General features: G+C 46.9%; 1 long non-coding RNA gene across 1 annotated transcript; it reads right to left on the minus strand.

Moving 5' to 3' along the window:
- Positions 1-946: 946 nt before the first annotated feature.
- Positions 947-6,900, minus strand: LOC128588564 (uncharacterized). The gene is made up of 3 exons (XR_008380803.1): positions 6,844-6,900; positions 5,573-5,673; positions 947-1,568 (listed from the first exon to the last, which is right to left on the minus strand). It is a non-coding gene; the product is annotated as an uncharacterized LOC128588564 (long non-coding RNA).
- Positions 6,901-11,883: the final 4,983 nt, after the last annotated feature.

Consider the following 11,883-nt stretch of genomic DNA (forward strand, 5'->3'; position numbering starts at 1 on the left):
CCTGAAGCTCTGGAATGTCCATCATCTTCATCATCACCAACGAACACTTAGTGAGCACCTACTGTATACCAAGCACTGTGCTAGACGATGAAGATGTGAAGAACCCAGATAACATTCCCTGTCTAGGAGGAACTCATAGTCGAGTAGGGAGGAAACCTGAGCAAGAAGGGGTTTGGGCTCTGCGAGAGCGTGTACACAGGCTTGGAGTGGTGAACACGCCAGACGCGTGGGGCCCATAGGGAAGGCGGTTGCAGATGAGAATGGAAAGGTGGGTGGCTGAGCACCTGAACTGGGACCATAGCAGTGGGGACAAAGAGAAGAGTTGAGAAATTAAAGACGCTTCAGTGATGGACCACACAGGATAGTGACCACCTGGCTATAAAAATGAATGGATGAATGCCCACCAGAGGGTATTGGAGAATCTGGGGGTTTCGGCCAGAATAGCTGCCCAGCAGACCCCTGCCCCTACCTCCAGCAGAGCTGCTGAAACATTTTTTCATCTCCCATAACCAATCCCTCAAGGGTAGACCAGGGGACAGAAAAGGAGCTCAGTCTCTGCCCTGACTCCCTTGACAAACAAAAGTTTGGGCTTTCCTTGCTTCTCTCCTTACCTGTTGAAATTCACATATCTGATCCACCCACTTGGCCCCTGAAACCAAATAACTCCGTCTCTGGCTAAATAGAGAAGAGGAGATCGAGGATTTGAAGAGACACTTATTTATCTCTTTACCAGACAGTCTAATGAATAATTTCATGTTTGCAAAAGCTCATTTTGAAATTTGAAGACAAGAGATATATTGCCAAGGCAGCTTTAATACGGCGACATTAATTTTGCACTGAAAGATTTACTCAAAAATTAGATTTTACAATTTTAATGCCTCCATTCTTTTCTTTAAATAAGCTGTGAAATACAGTTAATTAGACTTAAACCCTGGAAGCTTAGACGTTTGAGCTTTGGTGTAAGCTACAAAAGAAAGCAAGCTTTTTCACTTGCAAATTAAATCTAAATTCATTACATGCCTAAACCTATACCACTTGCAGAAATCCTACTGGGCTGAGGAAGGGTCTTCTTGAGGCTCCAGATGTCTCCCTACAGAATCCGGGCTGCAGAAAAGGATCGGAAAAATGAAAAGAGAGACAGACTTGGGGTGGAAAGGCAGAAGGCATCTGACAAAGTTGTTTTGGACAATGTTTGTATGTTCTTTGGAACATCAGCTCTGAGAATTGCTCCTTGGGGGAAGAGCGAGTTCCTGTGCTCAAAAAAATTAGAGAGATCCTGCCTATCATGTTTCTGTCTTAGAAAGTTACAAGGTTCAAATAAGTAAAACAAATAAACAGAAAACTGTTTAACTTTGTCTTACCTAGAATTCCCCAAACATATTTGATAGCAAAGTCCTTTTTTGTCGAAACATTTGATATTTGGTCTAGCCACTGCTCTGTTCTTGGGAACACGGTCGGCTCTGGGCTCTGACAGCTCTACAAAGACTGCTTTCTCTTCCTTGAGACATGGCCTTGGAGACCCAGCCCAAACCTTCTGTTTCCTTCCACGTAGGTCTCTTCAGTGTGAGCTGTGAAACAATCACACACACAGCTAGCAAAGAAATACCAAATTGAATTCACAACAGGTTGAGGGATTCCGAGACCCAAGGTGGATCTGGTACAAGTACACGGCTGAATGATCTTGTCTGCTTGACACTGTCCAACACATTAGCCAGAGACACAAACAATTCAAAGGGGTAAGGAAGGAGCCCCCCTCCAGCCTACCTGATGCTGAGATCTTTCCACAAAACCTGAGACGGATTCATTCAGGGTCCTAGCACTTATGACAGGGAACTCCTTGGTCCCTAGACACTCCCCTTATCTCTGGATAGTTGTGACCCCATATGCAGATATAAAGGCTGCCTCCTCATAATACCCCTTACTGACCTGGAGGACAACTTGTCCAGGATCTTGCCAGATGGGCTTCAAATTTGCTGAACAAGGGACTCCATTCCTGGTAACCCCTAGAACTTCCCCATCCTTTCCTACATTTCTGAATCTTTCCAGCTACTGGCTTATACCAGATTCCACGCTTGGGCCTCTGCTTTCTAACTTTTGGGGGGTTAAAAAATATGCATTGAAAATTCAATGAAACTAATGGTCTTCCTAGAATTGTCCAATACTGGAAGCTTTACAAACATCTTGAAGTTTGTACATTGGCCTTATCCCTGTGACATCCTAGTGGAGGCATCCTGATCTAATTGCTGGTGTTGGTTAAATCTAACCACCCCCAGTAGACTTTAGGGAATTTTCCAAATGTCAGCCTGTGCTACCTGCATCTTGCGCCTTTCACTATTCAGCACCCCCTTCTGTCCACTGCCTATTATTCTATTCAGGACAGACTTTGGCTTTGACAAGTAATAATAAAAATGATAATATTAAATTCCATCTTAGTTTTGCAGTTTACAGACTGCTGGTATGAACTTTATTTAATTTGACCCTCACCATGCCCAAGTCATGGGAATGATCCTCTGCTTTCAACAAACAAACCAAAAACCGGCTTCAGGAAAGTTGAGCTTTTCTGAAAAGTTGAGCTTTACAAGAGTTAAAAGACAAGCTCCCTGAGTGCTAGGCCCTAATTCAGTATTGTTATAGAATATCATGCTGCCTCCAAATTGGAAACCCCAAACTCCACTGTTGCACATAATACCATCGTCCTTGGTGTCACAGAGAGGAGGCAAAGCTATATATTCTTTAGATGATTTTATATATGACAGCATTCAGAACAATCCTTAGGGGCGGCGCCTGTGGCTCAAAGGGGTAGGACGCTGGTCCCATATGCGAGAGGTGGCGGGTTCAAACCCAGCCCTGGCCAAAAAAAAAAAAGAACAATCCTTAGAGTTTAAAATACCAGGGTTTAATACTAACTCCACTACATGCCAGCTGTGTAACTTTGTTTTTTTGTTTTTGAGACTGAGTCTCACTATGTCGCTGTTGGTAGAGTGCTGTGGCATCACAGCGCACAGAAACCTCAAACTCTTGGGCTTAAGCGATTCTCTTGCCTCAGCCTCCCAAGTAGCTGGGACTACAGGCACCTACCATAACGCCCGGCTATTTTTGTTGTTGTTGTTGTTGTTATAGTTGTCATTGTTGTTTGGCAAGCCTTGGCTGGATTCGAACCCGCCAACCCCGGTGTATGTGGCTGCTGGCACCCTAGCCACTGAGCTATAGGCACTGAGCCCCAGCTATATAACTTTGAACCAGGCACTTTGCCTTTGCAATTAATAACAGAGCTGGAGTCCTGGCGCTCCCGAGAGGGCTAAATGAGATAACACACATAGCGTGCTTGGTGCATGGTACACACTCAACACATGTTAGGCTGAAAAGGAGTATGGGCCAGGGAAGCCATAAAGAAGTCTTTCTGAGAGAGGTGAGATTTAAGTTGGGCTTAGGAAGTCGCAGTAGGTGTGTGTATGTGGAATACAGAACGAGGCCTATGTCCAGATGGGAAATAGCGAAGTGCATGGGGTGAAGGAAAGTTATAAATAAGCTAGGGTCTTCTTGAAGAGTAAGTGTTGCCTGGAGGGGAGAGCAACCTATCCCAAATCAGGGACTTTGGAGCTTGGACTTCTTTCTGAGGCCAGGGAGCCTCACTGATGGGTTTTGAAGTAGATATAAGGGTATAAGGTGATTGTCAACTGACTGGCAACTAGAAGCAGGGAGAGACTAAAGAGTGGAGACAACTTTAGAGGTGACTGCAGGGACCTGGGTGACAGAAATCTTCCACCACTTGCTTGGCTCTGGCAAGTATCCTGCCTTATTCCCAGTATCCAGGTTCCCCTTTCTGTCCTCACCCCAAGTGCACCAGGTAGGATCACGGGGCCTCTGCAGTGGACCCTACTCCAAGATTCCAATTTTCATAGCTTGGCCTATAAAACAGTTGAATCTCTGTTTCAAGATTCCTAAATGTTGCCTGCCAGGGACCCCTATCCTTGGGACCCACCTACCCCTGCCATAAGTCACCATGTTGGACACAGGAATGTGACTGTGGCACGGACATCAGAGCACTTGCAATTCAGTACAGAGGCCCACCCGTGCACACGATGACTGTAATAGGGGGCTAGGCACGAGTCAAAGAGCTTTTTAGAATAGTTCTAAAAAAAAAAAAATCTAAGAACTAAAAATTCTGCCTGTTCTAAAACAAAAAAACATAATCAGAAGGCCTTCCTAGGCCTCCACTCAATTGGGCAACCCGATTGTCTCCTTCAGAGCTTGACACCACCCATGTGGGAAGGCTCGGCTTCCATGAAAGTAGCCACCATCCCTTCCTGACCGGGCTCTGCAGCTCCTGTTTGCACCTCTCTGTGGACTCCAGATACCTGCTTTGAGGTGGTGGCTGCTACCCCAGGCAGCTATGGAGGGACATTCCACCCTCTGAGATCTACAAACACATCCACAGTGGGAGTGGAGAGAAAAACAACTTGTCAAGGAAAACAAGAGGAAACCACCAAGCTCTATAAATAGAGAAGATGTTTGTGGAATGCTTGTTTCTGGGTGCAAACTAAGCACTTAGCATGATATTGACTTGGAGGACACAGGCTATGAGGCCCCCAGGCCTTGATCTCGTCTCATCATCTCAAGCTTTTCTTTGCTGAATACTTAAAGGATACTTAGATTTCTCTCCAAGCAAGTAAGGGCTGGTCATGCTTCCGGGTGCTGTGAGAGCCTCAGTGCCTTGTTGAACCTGGCTTGTCTCTAATTTGGGCCCCTAGTTACCCCTGTTGGACGAGAGCTGCTAATCTGACACCCCTAGTTCTGTTCAACATGGCACATCAGCGTGAGATGCTGCTCCCTGCCCATGCCCTGGCCTCTGCCTCCCTACACTGACCCATGGAGTCCTTTGTCTCCATTCAAGACCCTCTTGACTTGGGCCTGGAGTTGTCTTCCTGCCCACCTGCCTTGGCCATGTATACTTAGTTTGCTGACCAGTAAGTGTCAGTTAAAACTTGTTCTCCTCCCAGAGAAGCTTGTCCTACAGCCCTGGCTCATCTCCCGCTTACTCTATCCTCTCCCATGCAGTCTTGAGAGCTGACACCATCTTTCCTTGGCTCCCACTATCAGCTTCTGAGGATCAGAAACAGATACCGTGTCCCTTTCTCTTTGTCTCACTTCTCCTTTCACTCCCTCCAGGCTCTTTGGGTAGGCAGCAGTGTCATCCAGTCTACAGCAACACGGTGACAATTGCAGCAGCACCATAAGTGTCCTCCCTGCCACAAGCCTTCCCTTCTCTAGTCTGTGCTCCATAGTACAGTAAGAGAAATCCATCCACAGTGCACATCTGAGCTGCTTCCCAGCTTCACACACCTGGCCTGTCCCATTGTCCTAACAGATAATCTGCGCCCGTGGCACAGCTGATGGTACCCTGCGTGATACATTTCTCACCTGCCTTCCCAGCCTCATCCCTGGAAACCCCCCCCATCACACACCTGCCCCCTAGCCATTCCAGTTGGAGGGTCCTAAATGTACCCAGCTCTTCTGCAGCCGCTCTGCCTCCTACCTAACCAGCCCATACACCCAGAGAATGCGTACTCACCCTCCAGCTCAAACACTGCCTCCTCCAGGAAACATTCCTTGACCTCTAGAAAGAGGCAGCCACCATTATTCTCTGTAGAACCCATAATGGTGTATTTGAACCTGTATAAGACAATTTTGTTACTATAATTATGTATGTTTTGTCTCCCAAAGACATTGAATTGTGGCCAAGAGCTCAGACTCGGAGTCAAACAGAGCAAAGATCAAATTCCAGCTTCATTATTTACTAGCTAGGTGCCCTTGAACAAGAACGGACTTTAGTGTCAGCTTCCTCTTATGTAAGGTGGTAGGAAGGATAATGAGACGCACCTTAGAAGGTTGTTGTGGGGATTAAATAAATTAATGCATAGAAACCACAGTGCTTGGTATATAGCAAGCAGCCATTAGATGTTGACTTGTTCTGTTTTGAGCTCTGGGGCCTTAAGTTGTTACCACTTAGGAATAACAACTAAATTTATTTAGCATTTGCTAACTTTACTGTATTGACAAGTTTAGTATTCATAAAAGCTGTATGAAGGTGCTTTATTTTTTGAGACAAAGTCTCACTTTCTTGCTCTAGTTAGAGTGATGTTCATAGCTCACAGCAATTTCAGACTCTTGAGCTCAAGCAATTAATTCTCTTGTCTCAGCCTCCCAAGCAGCTGGGACTACAGGTGCCTGCCACAATGCCCAGCTATTTTTAGAGATGAGGTTTCAGTCTTGCTCAGGCTGGTCTCGAACCTGTAAGCTCAGGCAATCCACTGGCCTCGGCCTCCCAGAATTACAGGCGTAAGCCACCACGCCTGGCCTGAAGGTGCTATTTTGTTATCTCCATTATGCAGATGAGAAAATAGAGGCAAATAAGCTCATGAACTTGCCACAATTAACACAGCCAGTGAGTAGACCCAAACCTAGGAAGTCTAGTTCCAGAGCCTTTTAACCTAACAATTCTACCCTACTGCCTCTTTAAATAGTCAGTACACATTTATTGTAAATAATGACCCCATCCACCCATTCAACTTTCCATCCTTAGCGTCCAGCCAAGGCACAGCCCATAATGAGTTCTCATAAATAGTTGTTGACTAATGAGGAGCAGGGATTCTGAGTGCAGGGAACAAGGCAGTCAAGCTCTCCCTGTTGTCCCTTCTTCTCACTTCTATTTTGATGATTCTTGACCCAGGAGCCCCAGTGTGAGTGGGCTTCCATCATCCTAGCATTTAGGTCTTACAACGAGCAAGTTGGTAAACAGAGCAGACTTCCCATTCTCTGAGGAAGCGGAGGAAGGCCCCTTACCAGCCCAGAAAGTCACAGCCTCTGCTCCACCCCTGTCATCTGCAATGGTCTGCACAGAGAGAAAAAGGAGGGGAAAGAAAGTAAGCCCCAGACAGGGAGATATAGAGAGAGCATTTGACTCATTAGCCGCGTATTAAATGCTGACGTCTGAACCTGATGGAATCTGAGTATGGCTGGAGTAATGAATTAATCCCAGGGAAGAAGACAGGCCTGCAGCGCCTCAGCTATTAGCGGCCCGCTGTGAAGGGGAGCCCTGCTGAGCCAACATGTGCCATGGAGGTCGTTCCCCACCACCTGGCTCCTTTGGGCCACCTCCCTGATCTGGCCCAGTCCACCTCAGGAAGATTAGCACATGACGGGGGTTCAACATGGGTTTGCCCCATAAGGCACCACTCCCCCTGGGATTTGCTGAGCAAGACCAAGCCTCCTCTGAGTCTGTGTCCCAGTTAGCAGTCCCCACATCTCCCAGGCGTCACCTTGTCCAGGCCCCTGCCTTTGGGGTCACAGATCAGAATACGTCCTCTGAATGGAAAAGTGGACATCAGTTTCCCCAGATTTATATTCATTCATTTTCTCTCTCTCTCACACACACACACACACACACACACATTCTCTCTGTCTCTCTCACACACACACATTCTCTCTCTCTCTCTCTCTCTCTCACACACACACACACACATATACACATACACACTCCCCAAACCCATCACTCTCCCCTTCAGCCTCCCTGATTACCCACATTTTTAGAGACAGTGAGACTAAATCCAGGTCAGTCACAGGATAGTGCTGGCACAAATCTTCAAAAGAGAAAGACAAGAGAGAGAAAGACCCAGAAAGGCATCCCAGCTCCCTCCCCCCACTTCCAGCTCTCTTCTCCAGGCTGGGCTGGCTTTAACCCCAGGCCACAGAATTCATCGCTCACTCTGATTCAGTGGGACAGTTATTTTATATTATCAAAATAAGAGATTATCATCACCACCAATCTCCATCTCCTTTCCAATCTCATCTGAAACGCAGGCATTGCCTCCCGCTCCTGGACCCCTAATTCTCTCTGCCTCGGCTGTTAAATCATTTAACCCAGCAAAGTGTCGGGAGATGCATTTTACATGAGAGACACAAGGCAGGATAAATCTGGGCTGGCTGCAGTATCTAAAAAGAAATATCTGAGGCGTGGCCAAGGGTCAAAGGAGAATTGGATGGCGGCAAAGTCAGGAAGGGTGGAATTTCCTCCCTCTGCCCTCCTGCTTAGGAAACTAGAGAGCCAAAGCCCAATCCCTGTTTGCAGAGAGGCAACTGAAACCCAAAACAGACAACCTTATGACAGCCAGCGGACACCGCACAAGCAGGCCGCCCCCTGGGCTTCTAAGATGGGGCAGCACCATACAAGAAGGTACTAGGCAGTGAGACTCAAATTCCATCCCAGATGCTGCATTCAATTTGATCCACTTGCCACTGGGCTGCAGAGCTTGTCTCAGTGTCGGGGCTGAGAGACCCTCCAGAATGAGCCCCTTGATTTATGGATCAGGAAAACAAAGCCCTAGCAAAAAGGGACTTGGCCAGGGATACAGGACGCTGCAAAAAGGGACTTGCAAAAACCAAACCTTGCATCCAGGTTCAAGCTGGGGATCCTGGACCCTGGCGCAATGCCTACTTTAGTGGGCTCAAGATTGGCTCTAACCCTGGCCATGTCTGGACACTTAACTCTTCATGATTTATAAATGACAATGCTCGTTACTGTGGACCCTACATGAAAACAGAAGGTTCATTTACTTATGAATTCATTTTCTCAGCTCACACTGAGGCTCGCCAGGTGAAGCCCTGGACTGGGGGCTGGAAAAGTAAATGTGACCCAGTTCTGCCATCATGGTATATGTACACCATGGAATATTATGCAGCCTTAAAAAAGATAAAGACTTTACCTCTTTCATGTTTACATGGATGGAGCTGGAACATATTCTTCTTAGCAAAGTATCTCAAGAATGGAAGAAAAAGTATCCAATGTACTCAGCCCCACTATGAACCAATTTATAGCTTTCATATGAAAGCTATAACCCAATTATAGCCCACGAAAATGGGCAAAGGGGAGATGGAGGGGAGGGGAGGAGGGAGGCTGGGTGGAGGGAGGGTAATTGGTGGGACCACACCTAGGGTGCATTTTACAAGGGTACATGTGAAATTTACTAAGTGTAGAATATAAATGTCTTAACACAATAACTAAGAAAATGTGAAGGCTATGCTAACCAGTTTGATGAAAATATTTCAAATGGTATATAAAACCAGCACATCCTACCCCATGATTGCATTAATGTACACAGCTATGATAGAAAAGAAGAAGAAGGAGGAGGAGGAGGAGGGAAGGAGAAAAAGAAAGAAAAGAGAGAGAGAGAGAGAGAGAGAGAGAGAGAGAGAGAGAGAGAGAAGAGAGAGAAAGAAAGAAAGAAAGAAAGAAAGAAAGAAAGAAAGAAAGAAAGAAAGAAAGAAAGAAAGAAAGAAAGAAAGAAAGAAAGAAAGAAAGAAAGAAAGAAAGAAAGAAAGAAAGAAAGAAAGAAAGAAAGAAAGAAAGAAAGAGAGAGAGAAGCTGCTCACGGTCAGATAACCACAATCGGGATAAATGGAAGGTGCCAAGGGCTGGAAGTCAGTTAATTTAGCGCTGGTTCCTCACAGCCCAAGGCCATGCAGGGGCAAAACAGAAGCCCATCCCGGAAGTTCTCCCACAGATCAGAGCAGAGGACAGCTGATTCAATACTATGGACCCAGGAAGCACTTGCTCAGTCCCAGGACAGGACTACCTTTCTCCCTGGGGACAGTTCAAGGCAGAGGAATTACATGCTAAAAATATACTAGGCATGTGCTCTTGGGATCATAGGTTAGGAATATAATTTTTTCATATGATTTATCAATCAAAGATTTCGAAACACAGGATGCCCAGTTACATTTGAATTTCAGATAAACAATAAGTAAAATAAATTCATCATAGAAGTGCAACCCAAATATTGCATGAGACATACTTAAGAAAAATTATTCACCATTTGTCTGATGTTCAAATTTAACTGGCTATTCTATATTTTATCTGGGGATAGGAAAGAGAACCACTTAGAAACTGGCCTGGGGCCAGGGGCAATGACTCATGCCTGTAATCCTAGCACTCTGGGAGGCTGAGATGGGCAGATTGCTTGAGCTCAGGAGTTTGAGACCACCCTGAACAAGATCAAGACCCTGTCTCTAAAACTAGCTGGGAGTTGTGGCAGGCACCAGCAGTCCCAGCTACTCAGGAGTATGAGGTTGCTGTGAGCTATGAGACCACAGCACTCTAACTGAGGGTGACAAAGTGAGACTCTGTCTCAAAGAAAAAAAAAAGAAAGAAAAGAAATCGGGCCTATGCAAAAGCCCTCTGGGGCCCAGCAGAAGCCTCTGCAGTTCGGTGGGCAGCGTTCTCCTGCTCCCGGGGGAGGCTGAGCCCTCCCACAGCACATCCTCATCCAACCAGTGACAACTGGAATGGCCTCTTGCAGCTGTGCTAACAAGAACGCTCTTCCCCAAACAACAGATTAATTGATTTAAAACTTTTAATGCCAGATGCTTGGTGGAAGCATTTTAATAATCCTTGAGTCAGAATTAATCGTGTCGCCTGATCTGTAAGGAGGGCAGTTATTAATCCTGCAGAGGCAGGGATGGGGGGTAGGGAGGAAGAAGAGGCTGTTTTCCTGGGTTCTCTTCACCGCTCTGCTCTAATTAAGACCCCTGGGGCCACCAGGGGTTTGCAGGAGGGGTGCAGAGGCAGGGACACCTCCGGTTATGGTCTGGAATAGCCCCCCAAAGCAGGAAGTTGGTTAGTAAAGTCCTGGTTCTTCACAGCCCAAGGCCATGGTGGGGGGTAAAAGGGAAGCCCAGTCCAGAAGTCCCCCCCCCACAGACCAGAAGACCAGCTGACTCATTAACTACAGACCCAGGGTGCACTTGCTCAGCCCCAGGACTGGGACCACCTTTCTCCCTGGGGATGAGGCAACTGCTGGGGAATTCTTCCCACTCACTGTTTAATTACAAAGAACTGGAGAGAAATCCAACTTCTCTGAATTTGGGGAAAAGGAAAAGAAAAGAAGTCTCCTTGTGTAATGAGGGATCTCTCTGCCCCTGCATGCTGCAAACTGTTCTTCTGCCTCTCTGCTCCACACCCAACCCCAACGGCCTCCAACACCCCTCTCCTTTGCCTCTCTCCTCTCACTCCAGCCATGTGCTCTCTAGTCCCCAACCTGCTAGATGTCCCCCTGGAGTCTCCAAACGCTCTTCCCTGTACTCCTCCGGTTGCCAGTTCTATTCTCAGCTCTCCCCAGGTCCCCTCAGCTCAGCTCCCTACACTTAGAACATACCAAGCACTTCACCACCTAAGTTCTAACCTTTGTAACCCACCTACTCAGCTTATCCTTACCTTTTGTTTACAGAGGGGTAAACCGAGTCTTGGTTATGTCCTGGGAGTCGGCCACAGCCACACAGCTGCATTATGCCAGTCTTGAGTTCCACCTACACCTTGAGGCTCCCTGGCCTCCAAGTGCCCTCGTGATTTTGGTGTTCCTAAAGTCATAAAAAGCCAAGGGAGCCTCCTGTGATGTAATTGTGCATGTGATGGTACCAGGTGTCTTATGAATGTCAGTGTCCATGCTGCAAACTCTTCCTTCACTCTTGCACCCCAGTGCAGGGCAGTGTATCAGACCACTTGGAAATATGTAATTGACAACAGGAAGTTCATGGCTGGGGTGAACCTAACTGGTACCTAAGCTTTCTGATAATTGAGCCAAGGAACTCCACTTCCTTTGAAGGCCACTCTGACTACTGGGCATGGGATCACTCCTACCTCATCCCAGATACCCCCACACACCCCCTCAGCACTGTCACATGAGATCTGAGCAAGCAGACGCCTGCCACTGGTCTCTACTACATATGAGGTCCAACCCACAGGCAACCCAACCCTGGGATGGCCTTGAGGGTGGCATATTCTGCCCCCTGTTAATTCTGAACACCCTAGGCTCCCCTGGTCCTCAGATG

Source organism: Nycticebus coucang, chromosome 6, assembly GCF_027406575.1.
Source record: "Nycticebus coucang isolate mNycCou1 chromosome 6, mNycCou1.pri, whole genome shotgun sequence".
Lineage (NCBI taxonomy): Eukaryota > Metazoa > Chordata > Mammalia > Primates > Lorisidae > Nycticebus > Nycticebus coucang.